The following is a 14186-nucleotide window of genomic DNA, read 5'->3' on the forward strand; positions in this document are numbered from 1 at the left end:
GGGGAAAAAAAAAAAAAAAAAAAAAAAAAAGTCTGTTACCCAACTTGTCCTGCATTTAGGATCAGTCTTGACTCCCAGCTCTGAAGTCTTTCCTGGGCAGCTGTCTCTGCTTTCTCCAAATGGAGGTTCTGGTGATGCTCTGCAGAGACTCAATCTGGACCCTTCACCACAGGTCTTTTTTCCCATGAGCTCAACACTTCACCTGTAATCCTTGTGCAGAGCACCAGGGACTGTTTTTTTTCTCACATGCCTTCCCCACTAGTAGGCTTTCTGACAGCACTTTAGTCCCTGAGAATTTAAACTCATATTGTTGTTTCCTTCCGCGTGCACGATGTCCTTACTGATTTCTCTACCAGTCTTCAGTCCACACCGGCCATTAGGATTCTCCATCCTCTTTCATCTATATTGCTCATAAGGCTGTTAAACAGATTGATCTGACATCGATCCGCACTGCGATCCAAGTGACACCTCCTTGTGACTCACACCTACCTTAGATCCCAAAGTGGGACACGTCATTATTCAGGCACTGAATTTGGATTCTGAAGATCTGGGTTTGTCCATCTTCTCATTTATCTTCTGGATGTGCTTGCACAGGGAACTTACTTCCTTTGAATGATTTCTCCACTGGTGCAGGGGGTTAACAACACAGCCCTTCTGCAGGGAAGAGTTTTCAGGACATATTTATTAAAGTTCCTGTGGGTACTGTGTTACCTGTGGCCACATGAGTATATCTATCTGAAAAGTGGAGTGTATGGTTGGCTGACCTGCTGGCCATTCTTGAGTTCACTCTGTGTGGAAAAATAGAGGTTTCATGATCCTGTGGTTTCTCAGGAAACAGCAAAAGAGAAATTTTGTCATCTCAGGTACTTGTGTGCAGCACCTCACTCAGTCACTAGTGCTAACGGGACTGGAGTTGGGGTTCTCCATCAGTCTTCTGTGGTAACTGTTGCCTCAGTCACCAGGATGTGGCAAATGTTGTGCAAAGTGAATTATTTTAGATTCCTCAGAGCTTGATTTTTCTGTGTTCAGGTTTTAATAAAAAATAAAATTTAAAAAAGGAAGAAAAATGAAGGAAAAAAAAAAGGAAAAATTAAAGGGAAAAAAAAAAAAAGAAGCAAAAAAAGGAGAAGCAAACCAATCCCCTGTTCTTTAGTAGTTAATCAAACACATAATTAATGCTTTTTGCCAAAACTAAAATTTTTTGAGAGCATTCTGTGGGTATACACTAGCCTGGATAAAGGTTATCCTTTGTTTTCTATGCATCCACCAATTTTAAACTCAGCAGTCCTCTCTGAGACAATATAAATTAATATCACGAGCAGTACTTTGTGAGAGACTATTTCAAATGCCACATCATTAAATGGCATATTAAATCTGCAAATTTCCTTTCACCCAGTAATTTTATAATTCTGTCAAACAAAGCAGTTTTTCATGCTATAATGCCTTTCACCCCTTTGCATCCATCCCCTGCTGCTTGCCACTCATAAAGTGGTGAATTTTATGTGTGGACCCCCACACTTCTGTGCATGAGGGTCTCATCAGAAAGACTGGCCTGGTCCTGGCCACAGAATAATCACAGTGTGGCTATTGGTGAGTGAACCTGCCTCCTTTTCCCTTCCCAGTCCCACCGCCTGAGGAGTTTTCAGATCTGAACTGAGTCCAACTCCTGGACTCCCCTTGCTCTTGGACCGCTCAGCCAGGGAGTATGTGTCGTGGGAAGGAGGAAGGCATCTGAAGAATCAGGAGTTGTGACCATTAGAAAAATGCACTAAGATCTTCCCAATCCCACTTTGGAGATCAAAGCAGACCTGCAGGGTGATCTGATCAAAGCTCCTGTGCCAGTCCGTAGTGGGCTCGTACCTGACAGTAGCCACTTCAGTGTAGCCTGGGCAACACGGAGAGATGCAAGCTCCTTTATTTGAAAAGGCTGTGGTGGTTTAACCCGGCAGGCACCTAAACGCACAGCTGCTCGCTCACTCCCCCCCGCCCCCCCCGCAGTGAGATGGGGGAGAACTGGGGGATAAAAAATGTAAAAACTTTGTGGGTTGAGATAAAGGCAGTTTAATAGGACAGAAAGGGAAGGGAGAATTCTAACCATAATAAATAATAAATTATTAATATTACAAATAATATGATTATAATATGAAAACAAGTGAAGCACAATGCAATTTCTCACCACCCGCTGACCAGTGCCCAGCCAGTCCCTGATCTTTCCCCCCAGTTTCTATCCTAAGCATGATGTCACATGGTCTGGGATATCCCTCTGGCCGGTTTGGATCAACTCTTCTGGTTGTGTCTCCTCCCAAGTTCTTGTGCCCCCCCCAGCCTCCTCGCTGGTGGGGTGGGGTGAGAAGTCCTTGACTTAGTGTAAGCACCGCTCAGCAACAACTAAAACATCAGTGTGTTATCGACATCCTTCTCATCCTAAAACCAAACCATGGCACTAGACCACCTACTAGGAAGACAATTAACTCTATTCTAGCCAAAACCAGGACAGTATCCACCCCCTTCATCTATACCATTTGCTTCATGCCCAGGTCCCACATTTTCCAATACTTCCTTTCCTGGATTTTGACATATACACACAGATATCATTCTCTTATATGGGCCACCCCTCTGAAGTATATGTTGAGTTAATTTAGTCCCTGAATTTGGGCTGCATCTGTCGTAATAGCCTTTCAGGGCAGGAGAGACAGTGCGTGGTGTGGGGTTGTTGTATGCTGTAACCAGTTCTGGTTCCACCATTGGTGCAATTTGTCCAGATTCATCAAAATTCATTCTTCATTTATCTCTAATAATAATTTTTATTGTAGTAAATTTTATTGTAGTACCATTAACAGGACATAGAGCAACCACAGTAATGATGACGTACAGTGCTATATAGCAGTAAATATCGTACAATTCAGAACATTGGCTATTCTCACCCAGAATCAAATCCCCTTGAGGCACACATCAGATCTTCCCCATCCTCCCTCATTACCCACCAAGTGCCCCCAGGTCCTTGAGTAAAAGCAATCCCATGGATGGGTTTGCCTTTTCATGAGGCAGGAAAGACCCAAACTGTCTTCCCCATCATATTTTTCACAGGCACTACAGGGGCTTTATCCCCTCCTACAGTAAGTAAAAGTTTTGATTGGGCAGCACCAGCTCCATTGGCAGATCCCCTAGTGCTGACTAACCAGGTTGAACATCCCAGCACCCTTTGCTCTCGGTGCAATCTTTAACAGTCCATTGTATCATTCCATTTTCCTGGAGGCTGGTGCATGACAGGGCTGTGACACACCCATTCAGTGCCATGCTCTTTGGCCCGGGTGTCTCTGAGGTTGTTTCAGAAATGAGTCCCACTGTCTGACTCAACTCTTTCTAGGGTGCCATGTCACCATAAGACTTGTTTTTCGAGGCCCAGGACTGTTCTGGGTGGTGGCATGGGGCACAGGGTATGTTTCCATCCATCTGGTGGTTCCTCCCACCATTGTAAGCACATGGTGCTTCCCTTGGTGGGTTTGTGGCAGTGTGATATAGTCGATCTGCCAGGCCTCTCCATATTTATATTTCAGACATCATTCTCCATACCAGAGAGGCTCTTACTGCTTGGCTGCCTTGATTAAAATACATCTTTCACATTCATGGGCAACCTGTGCAACAGTGTTCATGGTCAAGTCCACCCCCCCATCACAAGCCCATCTATGTGTTGCATCTCTTCCTTGATGGCCTTGCCGTGATATAAATAAATCCCCCTTATGTTGCCAATCCAGATCCACCTGAGCCACTTCAATCTTAGCAGCCTGATCCACATGTTTGTTGTTTTGGTGTTCTTCAGTGGCCTGATTTTTGGGGACGTGAGCATCTACGACGTGCTTTCACAATCGGATTTTCTACCCAGGCAGCAAGATCTTGCCCCAGTGTGACAGCCCAGATGGGTTTGCCTCAGTGCTGCCAGTTGTTCTGCTTCCACTGCTGTAGCCACCTGAATAGATTTCAGCTGGGATAGAGTTAATTTTCTTCCTAGAAGCTGGTGCAGTGCCGTGTTTTGGATGCAGTGTGAGAATAATGTTGATAGCACACTGCTGTTTTAGTTGTTGCTAAGTAGTGCTTATTCTAAGTCAAGGATTTTTCAGTTTCTCATGCTCTGCCAGCGAGCAGGTGCACAAGAAACTGGGAGGGAGCACGGCCAGGAGAGCTGACCTGAAGTGCCCAAAGGGATATTCCATACTGCAGAACGTCATGCTCAGAACAGAACTGGGAGGAACTGGCTGGCAGACTGGTGGATTGCTGCTCAGGGACTGGCTGAGCATCAGTTGGTGGGTGGTGGGCAACTGCATTCTGCATCACTTGTCTTTTCTTGAGTTTTATTTCCCCCTCTTTTTATTATCTTACTGTTCATTACAATATTATTAATAATAGTATTAGTCATAATTTGTTATTATTTGATTTACTAAACTGTTCTTATCTCAACCTATGAGTTTTACTTTATTTTTTTCCAATCTCCCCACCATCCCACTAGGGGTGTGGGGAGGAGTGAGTGAGCAGCTGCACGGTGCTTAGTTGCTGGTTGGGGTTAAACCATGACACCACCCTCACAGAGCATTTGCCACCACCCACGAGTCAGTATAGAGATGAAGTACTGGCCATTTTTCTTGTTCAGCAATATCTAAAGCCATCCGGATAGCTTCCACCACTGCAAACTGACTCAATTCACCTTGTTTTCTCCATCTTTCCAGGTCATTACTGCCAATGAGTTGGTAAACAACAGTGATGTGCTCCGTACAAAACTCCATCAAGTGTGTGACGGTGTGCTCCCCCCTATCCCCCAGTCTGACGTTTATTTCTCGTAACCCTGCTCAGGTGATAAATGGATGCATCTGGTCAAAGTGGATTCAGAGGTGACAGATGCTAACACAACAGCCAAGGGATAACTTGAGCAATGCACCCACCTAACCCATATGGTGCTGGTTGATGTCCAACTTAATCCAAATTTGGACGAATCTAACTTTTGCAGTCAGTATGTAAATATGACTATAAATCAATTATCTTACTCTAGAAATAGTGGACAGCCCAGGGCCCGCTGAGCTCTCCTGCACAGCAGTGGGCTTGCACGCCAGGATCTCCCCTTGAGTAGGGACCTTTCAAGATTATTTTTTAAGGTTGAGATAGTCCTTGATACAATAGATTCTCGGTAAGTGATTAATACCACGCTAAACTTTGAAATCGTAACTAAGTCATACAAAGTATTGATTGTGCATACATAATTCTTTGGACATAAACTGTTGACCAAGTCTGGAACTAGGACTGATTTTAGCCACACCTAGACTCCTCTCTGAGAAGGAGGTTAGAAAGCGAGGGTGTCCTTTCTGCACCTCATGACTCAACGGGAGGGTGTCCCTGACAGTTTTGTCTGACTCTGTCCTCTATGCAGTAAATATCAAGTGAAGATCGCCGTTGAATCTTGTTAAACCACTGTTGCACTTACCATTAAGCTTTGTTACATCAATAAAGTATGTTATTCCTTCTCTCTTATGAGTGAGGTGCGTTACTCTATCCACAACAATGGGTCACGTCCACTTGACTTCACCTGGATCTTTGGATGCTGGCTGTTCATTGTCCAGGTCATCATAAATCACATCCAGCACAGCTAATTCCCTCAGGTTCTGGATACCTCTCTCCATGATAGTCCACTTGCCTGGGTGACATTTAACGTCCTCCTTGAAGGGGTAACTTTCCTTCACACCTGGCAGGAGTCACCTCCAGAGGCTGAAGGCTCGAGTCTCTTTTCCAATTGCTTTGTCAGTGCCCCCTTCCCTAGAAATGGATCCCAGCTGCTTTGCTTCCCTACCCTCTAATTCCAGGCTACTGACCCCATCCATTATCTCAACATTGGAGCAGCCAGGTGACAATGTGCTCACCTGGAGTAGGACTAAAATATTTTCACAGAACTCACAGCTCACTCGGGGATGGGGATTGGGTGGGTACCACCTCGTTTATGAGTTCTGCCTCTTCCTCCCTGATCAGCAGCTGCCTCTCTTCCTTCTCCTGTTCTTCTGATGGCCCCACTTTGAAGCAGTCTAATTCATCCACTTCTTCCTCCTGCTCCCTCTTGGAAGATCCTTCATCCTTTACTAAATGAGCTGACTTCCACTTCCAATATTTCTCCTTGTGTACAGGGGTGACTGATACCAGCACGGGTTGGTTCTTTGGTTCAGCTGCGGTTCATGTCACGGGGCTTAGAGTGACCGCAGTGCCTGTCATTTTGTTGTCAGATTCAGAGACCTCTCTTCCCCTCGAAGGTCCTGAATAGTGTTGAACACGGCTCAGTAGGCATGGGCCAGGCCTCAGCACATTGCAGTGATCCGGCGTCTCCGGAATTGCCAGGGTGACTGCATACTTTTTCCAAATACTTCACTAATTTTTCAGGATCCTTCACTTGTTCAAGGGTGAAATTTCAAAATGTTGGAAGTTAGCACTATCCCACACACCCTGCCACTCATAACTATCCAGCCTAAGACTCCTTTAGGCTCAGATTCTCTGAAGACGGGAGGTAGCAAACTCCCAGAGGATTTATCCTAATTACAGTAAAGCTTTCCAGGGTAGGTGGCCTTGCTATGCACATGCCATTGCCAAAGCAAGTAGAGATGGTTTAGGGAATGTGTGATTACCATGTGGGAACCTACAGCTATTGTTGGAAATGTCTTTGATAGGCTGTTGTGAGCCCAGTTCTTGTTTTAATTTGCATTGACAGAGGGCGATTGTGGAAATGGAAACTGGGATACTCATCTCTGCTTCTGTACAAAGCTGGCATTGTCTCTCCTCCAGTCACACTCCATTAGCATAATGTCAGTTTTCTAGCTTCTACATGCAGAGAACTTGGAGAAGGAATATCATTTAAAGAGGCATGTCAGACCAGCTCCAGTGGATCAGCCTGTCGACCAGCCCAACCATCCTGTCTGCGACAGCTGGTGCTCATGAACACTTAGGGTAAGAGCATAAAATGGGAGGTCTAAAGAGGTAATTTTTTACATTTACCGAGCTGGAATACATATGATTAAATAAACATGTTTGTCAAAACAAATGGGGAATAAATTGAGTCAGTAAATGGCGAGCTAGTCAACACAGACAGTGGAGTTCAGGACATGATTCATCTGATCCTGAAGCAGATATATAAAAAAAGGTCAGGTGACTCACTCCTCAGAAATCCCTGTATCTCTCCATTAATTATAAAGTCAACTTGCTTTGACATGTACAGTTTCAGTTCTGGAGACATCTACAGCTACATGGCCTGAACCAAACTCAAGCTGGTTGGTTGCTTCTTGAATCTGGAGAAGCGTAGAGGGACTGTTCCCCTCTTAGATTGGCAACTGGTAGACGATGCGTGGGATAACACAAGTTCATGTATTTGATCATCCCACTGACACTTTCCTACTTATTTTTTTCTCTGAGGAAGCTGAAAATATTTTGGACAAACATCTCTGATGTTGTCTGGCCACTAACCAGACTATTTTATCCGTCTTGAATGTGTCCTGGGCCTTGGATAATCTTTGAATCTGGTTCTTCTGAATTTTGCATCTCAGATCCCGGTACACTGACATTCTGTCCCAGACATTAGAATTTGGATATTCTCTCTCATTTTTTGTTATGTTTTGTTTGGGTGTCTTGGATTGGGTTTTGGTTAGGGATTTTTTTTTTTTTTTTTTTTTTTTTTTTTTTTTTTTATTTTGAAACAGCTCCATTTTTGGGATGCAGAGCTCTGGAAAACTGAAAATCTCAGTGATGTGATAAGATTACCACTATTCTAGAGTGAAATCTTGGAAGAGTATTTTGTATACTTGACTTCAAGCCCATCTTTGAGCTTTCAATTCTGAGTTTATCCAGCTGAGCTTTGAAATCTCCAAAACTGTAAATTCCACAACATTGCTGTGAATCCATTCCAATGTTTGTCAACCCTTATGGTGATTGGTTTCTTTATAATATATAGTAAAAATGTATTTGTTTCAGCACATTCTTCTGTTGTGAACCTTGCAGAAGAGTCTAGCGCTATCTATGTTATAATCTTCTGTTAGGTATTTGAAGGCAGCAATATTTCTGTCACTTTCTCTTTTTCAGATTGAACAAAACCAGTCATCCCAGCCTTTCGGTGGCTGCCATGTACTCCATCATCTTGACCATCTGCGTGATCTCCACTCAACAAGTACGTACGTGTCTTGCACTGGGAAGTCCCACACTTGACATGGTAATCCAGGCGCAATTTACTGAATTAGGGGAGGAAAATCCAACTGGCCAGCAAGTGGGTTTCATCCATTTGATCACTACCCTTTGAACCCAATGGTCCTGTCAATTTTCTACCTGCCTCTTAGTGCACTTACCTAGTCCATATCTCTACAATACTCCTACAAGATTATTATGGTGTCGGAGAGCTGAGCACGCACACAACCAATGTGATCAAGCAGTGCCCGTTTACTACAACTAAGAAAGCCCTTTTATAATGTTCTCCCGCACACATGAGTAACATGCAGGACAAGTCCTCAAGACTGGACAGTTGACTTAGCCCGCGCTTTAAACCTTCTTATGATTGGATAAAAAGTGCCACATCAGCCTTTCCAGGCTTCCTGCCTTGTGGAACTTCCTCTTCCATCCCAACCCCTTCCGGGGGTTGTTTGTCTCGTCGAGTTTCTCCTCCCTCATTCAGGGTCACATCCTTATCTCATTCCTGCTCAGGCTGAGGCTCTTATCAGTCTTGTTCTCACGCAGGATTGCTCACATGGCCATTCTCTCGCAGAAAGTCATCCTGAATCCCAAAATTATGGGAGACTGTTCAAACCCTTGTTAAAGTCAAGGTAAATGACAACAATTGCTCTCTGAAGCCAGTCATTTCTTGATAGAAGACAATCACACTGCTCATTCATGACTTCTTAGACACTTTGGTCTTTCATGTTTTCATAGTTTCCAGGAGGATTTGCTCTGTAGACTTTGCAGAGAATGAGCATAAGATGACTGACCTAGCTTCTCCTTTTTGCCTTTCTTTAAGCTGGTTATGGCATTTCCAGATATCAGAAAATCCTTTGATTGCCTTGACCTTTCTCATATGCTAGAGAGTGGCCTCACCATGACATCAGTGAACTTGCTCGGCACTTTTAGTTGCATGGTTCCATGGACTTGTAGATATCCTATTTGCTTAAGTGGCCTCTGCCTTCCTCTACCATGTGTGAAGGAAACCGGGAGGTCTGATGGTAAACCTCTGAGCAAATTCCAAGCCAAGGAGAGCACTGATTAGAGAGGTTTTATCAGCTAGTATATAAGATAGAAGATAGAGAGACAGTTGCCCCAGCTGCTACCTTCTCTTTTATTCCCAGCAAAGTTCCTCCTGTCCTTGCTGCTATCACTAAAACTGTCCTCCTGCACAAGAAAAAAAAAAAAAAAGGCAAAAAACCTGCACCGTTGTATGAAATAAATAAACAAAGGTAGTAAAATGAAAGAGATAATATCTCCACTGTGAAAAATATATTGCCTATAAGTGAGGAACGAGCTGCTCCATGAGTAAGCTGAACCACTCCAGCCATATTTCACTCTTCTCTGTGAATGCTGCAGAGAACAGAGCCGGGGCAGGATGTCAAGATCAGCATGTAAATGAAAAGTTTGGCAGCCATGTGAGACACAAGGAGCAGGACTGCATAAAGAAAACAAAAACCAAACAAAAAAAGCACCCCTAGGCTGGATCTATTTTGATGGGGGATGGTTGTAGGTTCACCTGGTAGGGCCAGTTACTGTGTCCTAGTGTGGCAACTTGAATGGGAGGAGAGATTTCTGAAAAGCAGTATTTTCCTCTTGCTACGTGCTTAGGGCTGAATTACAACTGCTGGCAGGGAGCTGAAATATTCCCTGGGTTAGTATCTCTTCTGGCAGAAATGGCCATGGCTTCACCAGCCTCATGGGGGAGGTGTTTTATGGCAAAGGTGATTTTGGCACCTCGTGTTCTGATTGTTATCCAAATATGAGGGGATCCTTTGAATCACTGAGCTACAGGTGTAGAAACAAAAGCTATAGTTGTCCCTATAAGTGATTCTTGGAACAGTTCAGAAGAGGTCCTTCCTAAGGACGGAGGAAGATTGTTTACAACACTTGGGGCTGGAAGCATATTAAAAGCTGCAGGGAGATTCAGGATGCTAAGCTAACACTTTGAAGACAGGCTCAAGTCTTTTGAGATGGATTTTATGCGTGACTTGTCTCTATGTCTTCTGAATCCCCTCTGTGAAACTTACTGCTCAGCCCCGCTATGAGGGTACATGGTTAAAGATCATTGGAAGCTCTCGTGCTCATGTACCCACAGAGTTATCAAGTCAGACAGAGATGTCCAGTGGAAAGCACAGAAGGAATTAGCCGAGGCTTAATGCAATTAGCTGGAGGTGGATTGAGCATGAGGACACCTAGACCTTCCTCCAACCAAGGCTCCACGCACATGTATATGTATATAGATACATACATACATATATAGATGTAATACAGCCCCGTGGAGAAGGACTTAGGGGTAATTAGTGGATAAAAAACTGACTATGAGCCAGCAATGTGGTCTCACAGCCCAGAAAGCCAACCGTGTCCTGGGCTGCATCAAGAGAAGGGTGGCCAACAGCCTCCCTGCCTCGTCCAGCCTCCTTTTTTTTTTTTTTTTGTTTCTGGCCTCTACCCCCCACCCCTGGCCTCCCACCCCGTTTCAACCTCCCACCTTTTTTTGGCCTCCACTGCCCTCCAGCCTCCCACCTCTTTTCAGTCTCCCACCCCCTTTTTGGCTACCACATTTTTCTGGCCTCTATTTCCCTTCCAGCCTCCCTTTTTGGTCTCCTGCAGCTTTTCTGCACCCCCTTTATTCGGGCCTTGATGTGCCCTTTGAAGAATTGAATCTGTGGAAGAGTTTGAATCTATTGATTGCTTCATCTCTCTGTCTTGTTCTTTCTTCTTGTCTTTTCTCATGCTCCACCTCTCTGTTGCTCTTGCTGGTTCCAGGCCAGCATCCTACTCCCTGTCTCTCTCTCTCTCCCGCAGTCGTCTCCTGCTGTCTGGCTCCCTGTCGCTCACCTCTCTTCTCGGTGCCTCTGTGCAGCCTCCTCTCTTTGCTGATCCCTCTGGCCCGCTCCCCATCGCTGCCTTGGTGCTCTTTCTCCACCTCTCTGCCTCGGTCTTGTCCCTCCCCTCATCTCTCTGTTGCTACTGTTTCTTTCTCCATCAGTGCCTTGCTGCCTGTCCCTTTTCTCTTCTCTCTGTCCTCCATCCTCTCCCAAACATTTTTCCTGTGGAGCTCCATACCACTCTCTGTGGTGTTCTTTCCCCTATAACCCTGTGCCCAGCTCCTTGTGCCATTCTGTCCTGCTCCAGGACCTTTTCCCTTTCATCCTGTAGCCCGTCCCGATCCCTCTCCCTTTCTCCTTCTCTCCCTCTCTCAGTCCCTCTGCCTTCTTGACCGTCTCTTACTCTCCCTCCTTCCCATCTTCATTTCCCCCCACATTTGATTTCTCTCTGTCTTTCTGTCTCCACTCATCATTATTTCTCTTCCTCCGTCTTGCTCCCTGACCCTGTTTTTCTTCTACCATGCGCCTGCAGGACTCCTCCTTCCTTTTCTAGTGATTTCTCCATCTCTAATTCCCCCACGGCCTCTCACCCCTTTTCAGCTTCCCAGCCCTTTTCAAACTCTAATATGCATCAGAACTCACACTCCCTTCCGGCATCTACTTTTTTTCTGGCCTATATTTGCCCTGTGGCCTCTACTTTCCTGCACCCTCCCACCACATTTTGGGGCCCCTGGAAATAATGCCCCCAAAAGCGTCTCCCGAAATAATTCCTCCTGTAAAACACACACACACACACCTTAAAATAGACCCACCTGAAAAAGTCCCTCCCAAAATAATCCCCCCTGAAACAGTACCTCTAAAAGTCTCCCTGAAGTAGCCCCTCCCATAGTAACTCACCTTCTGAGGTAGTCTGTCCTGTAAAAACTCACTCTCTGAAATAGTCCCCTCAAAATAGTCCCCCTTGAACTAGTGTCCCTCTGAAATGCCAGGGATTCAACCCCAAGCCCCAAGTTAAGGTTGACATGTGGGTGATTCCCACAGCCCTTCCCAAAGGGGGGTGAGTTTCCCTTTAGGCTTCCCTCCAGGGTGGGGCGGCCTTGCAGACAGAGCCATTGGGTCACTGAGCCCCAGGGCTCTGCAGTGAGTAACCCAAGGTCAGGTGTCCACTGAGGGATAACAGCTGGGACCCCTTGCAGGCAGGGCAGTGTCTGTGTGTGAGGTGGGTGCCCTGTGCAGAGTTCCCTGTTGGGGAAGGACCTCCTGCCTCCCTGGGACTGGGCTCCAGGCAGGTCTGGCTTTTGTAAACGTGGGCTGTGTAGGGATTCAGTGTGTGGCTTCCTTGGTCTGATGTGTTTGTCTGGTTGACCTGGTTGTCTCCCGTCCCTTCTATGGGAGACTGCATTTCACTGCTTATCCCACCCATTGTTGGTTGTGTGGTATTGTTGTTGGGGTCAGTGGGATTGATGTTGATTATGTATAACCTGATTGACTTGTTTGTACCCCCAGCGCTCACCCCTGTACTGACCCTTTTGTATCAAATACAATTTGGTTATTGGTTCATCTTTGTGCTGGCTGTGTCCTTTATGCTAGGCCTGGTAACTGGCAAAACACCCTCAAACTAATGTCCCTGAAATAGTCTGTCCCATAGCACTCCTGCCCCTCAATAGTACCCCCACCAAAGAGTCCTCCCAGAACTACTCACCCCTAAATACTCCCCTCTCAAAGAGTGCCCCCCAAAAGAGTTTCCTGAAATAGTGCATCTCATAAACGCTCCTCTCCAAAATATGTCCCCCTGAAATAGTCTCCCCATAGCACTCCCCCCATGACATAGTGCCCCTGAAATAGTACCTCCTGTAACTCTCCTGCCCCGAAATACTCCCCCTGGAAGCTGCCCCCCACCAATGTTCCCTCCAAATACTCTCCTCAGAAATAGGTCCCTTGAAAGAGTCCCCCTGGAAAAAATCCCCTCTAAAATGCTCCACCCCCAACATACTCCCCTGTGAAATATCTGCCTCTTAAATATCCCTCTGCACGAGTCCCCCCCAAATAGTCCCCCTGAAATAGACCCTCCAGTATCACTGTCCCCCACAAAATAGTTAGCCCCCAAAACATTCCCCCTGAAACAGTCTGCCCCCAAATAGTTCCAACCTAATACAAGCCTCTTTCATCTAATTTCTACTTTCCTGAGGCCTCCCACCCCTTTTGGTCCTTCCACCCCATTTTGGCCTCCACTTTTTCCTGCGCTCTATTTCCCTCGAGCCAGCCTTGCTCTCAGCCTCCCTCAGCCTCTTCCTGCCTCTTCCAGCCTCCCTCCCAGGGATTCTCCCCCTCTACTCTGCTTTTAAGAGACCCCTTGAGTACTGTGTTCAGCACAGGAAAAACATGGACCTGTTGGAGCAGGTCTAGAGGAGGCCACGGAAACGTTGAGAGGCATGGAACACCTCTCCCGTGGAGAAAAGCTGAGAGAGTTGGGGATGTTCTGTCTGGAGAAGAGAAGGCGCCAGGGAGACCTTATTGCAGCTTTTGAATACTTAAAGGCGGCCGGTAGGAAAGATGGGTACAGACTTTTTATCAGGACCTGTTGTGAGAGCATAAGGGGTAATGGTTTTAAACTGAAAAGAGTAGATTTAGACGGGTTATAAGGAAGAGATTTTTTATGATTTGGTGGTGAGACACTGGACCAGGTTGCCCAGAGAGGTGGTCGATGCCCCATCCCTGGAAACACTCAAGGTCAGGTTGGACGGGGCTCTGAGCAACCTGATCTGGTTGAAGATGTCCTTGCCCATGGCAGGGGGTTGGACTAGGTGACCTTAAAAGTCTCTTCCAACCCAAACTATTCTCTGATTCAGTATAGCCCCCATGGACTTTAGGGAGACCCTGCATCCCCCAGTTCACTGGAAAACCAAGCCTTTATGGTCCGGGGGCACTCAGGAGCCTGTGTGAACTACTCACAAAATAACTCTTCTGTGGATGTAACTTCCTCTGTGAGAACACCACGCAATTCCGGATTGTGAACACCATCCCTGGTACCTCCATTTATTTCTCTTCTAAGCATCTAACCCCTGCTCGGTGTTGGCTGTGTGATAAAATCTTATCCTGGTGAGCATATCCCTGAGGGATTTTTTTTTTTTTTTT

At 45.8% G+C, this 14186-nt stretch overlaps 1 long non-coding RNA gene across 1 annotated transcript; it reads right to left on the reverse strand.

Moving 5' to 3' along the window:
• Positions 1–10681: 10681 nt before the first annotated feature.
• LOC113476889 lies at positions 10682–11829 on the reverse strand. Its single transcript, XR_003397801.1, has 2 exons — positions 11642–11829; positions 10682–10746 (listed from the first exon to the last, which is right to left on the reverse strand). It is a non-coding gene; the product is annotated as an uncharacterized LOC113476889 (long non-coding RNA).
• Between the last annotated feature and the right edge of the window lie 2357 nt (positions 11830–14186).

Source organism: Athene cunicularia (genome assembly GCF_003259725.1).
Source record: "Athene cunicularia isolate RWA chromosome 2 unlocalized genomic scaffold, athCun1 chr2_part1, whole genome shotgun sequence".
Classification (NCBI taxonomy): Eukaryota; Metazoa; Chordata; class Aves; order Strigiformes; family Strigidae; genus Athene; species Athene cunicularia.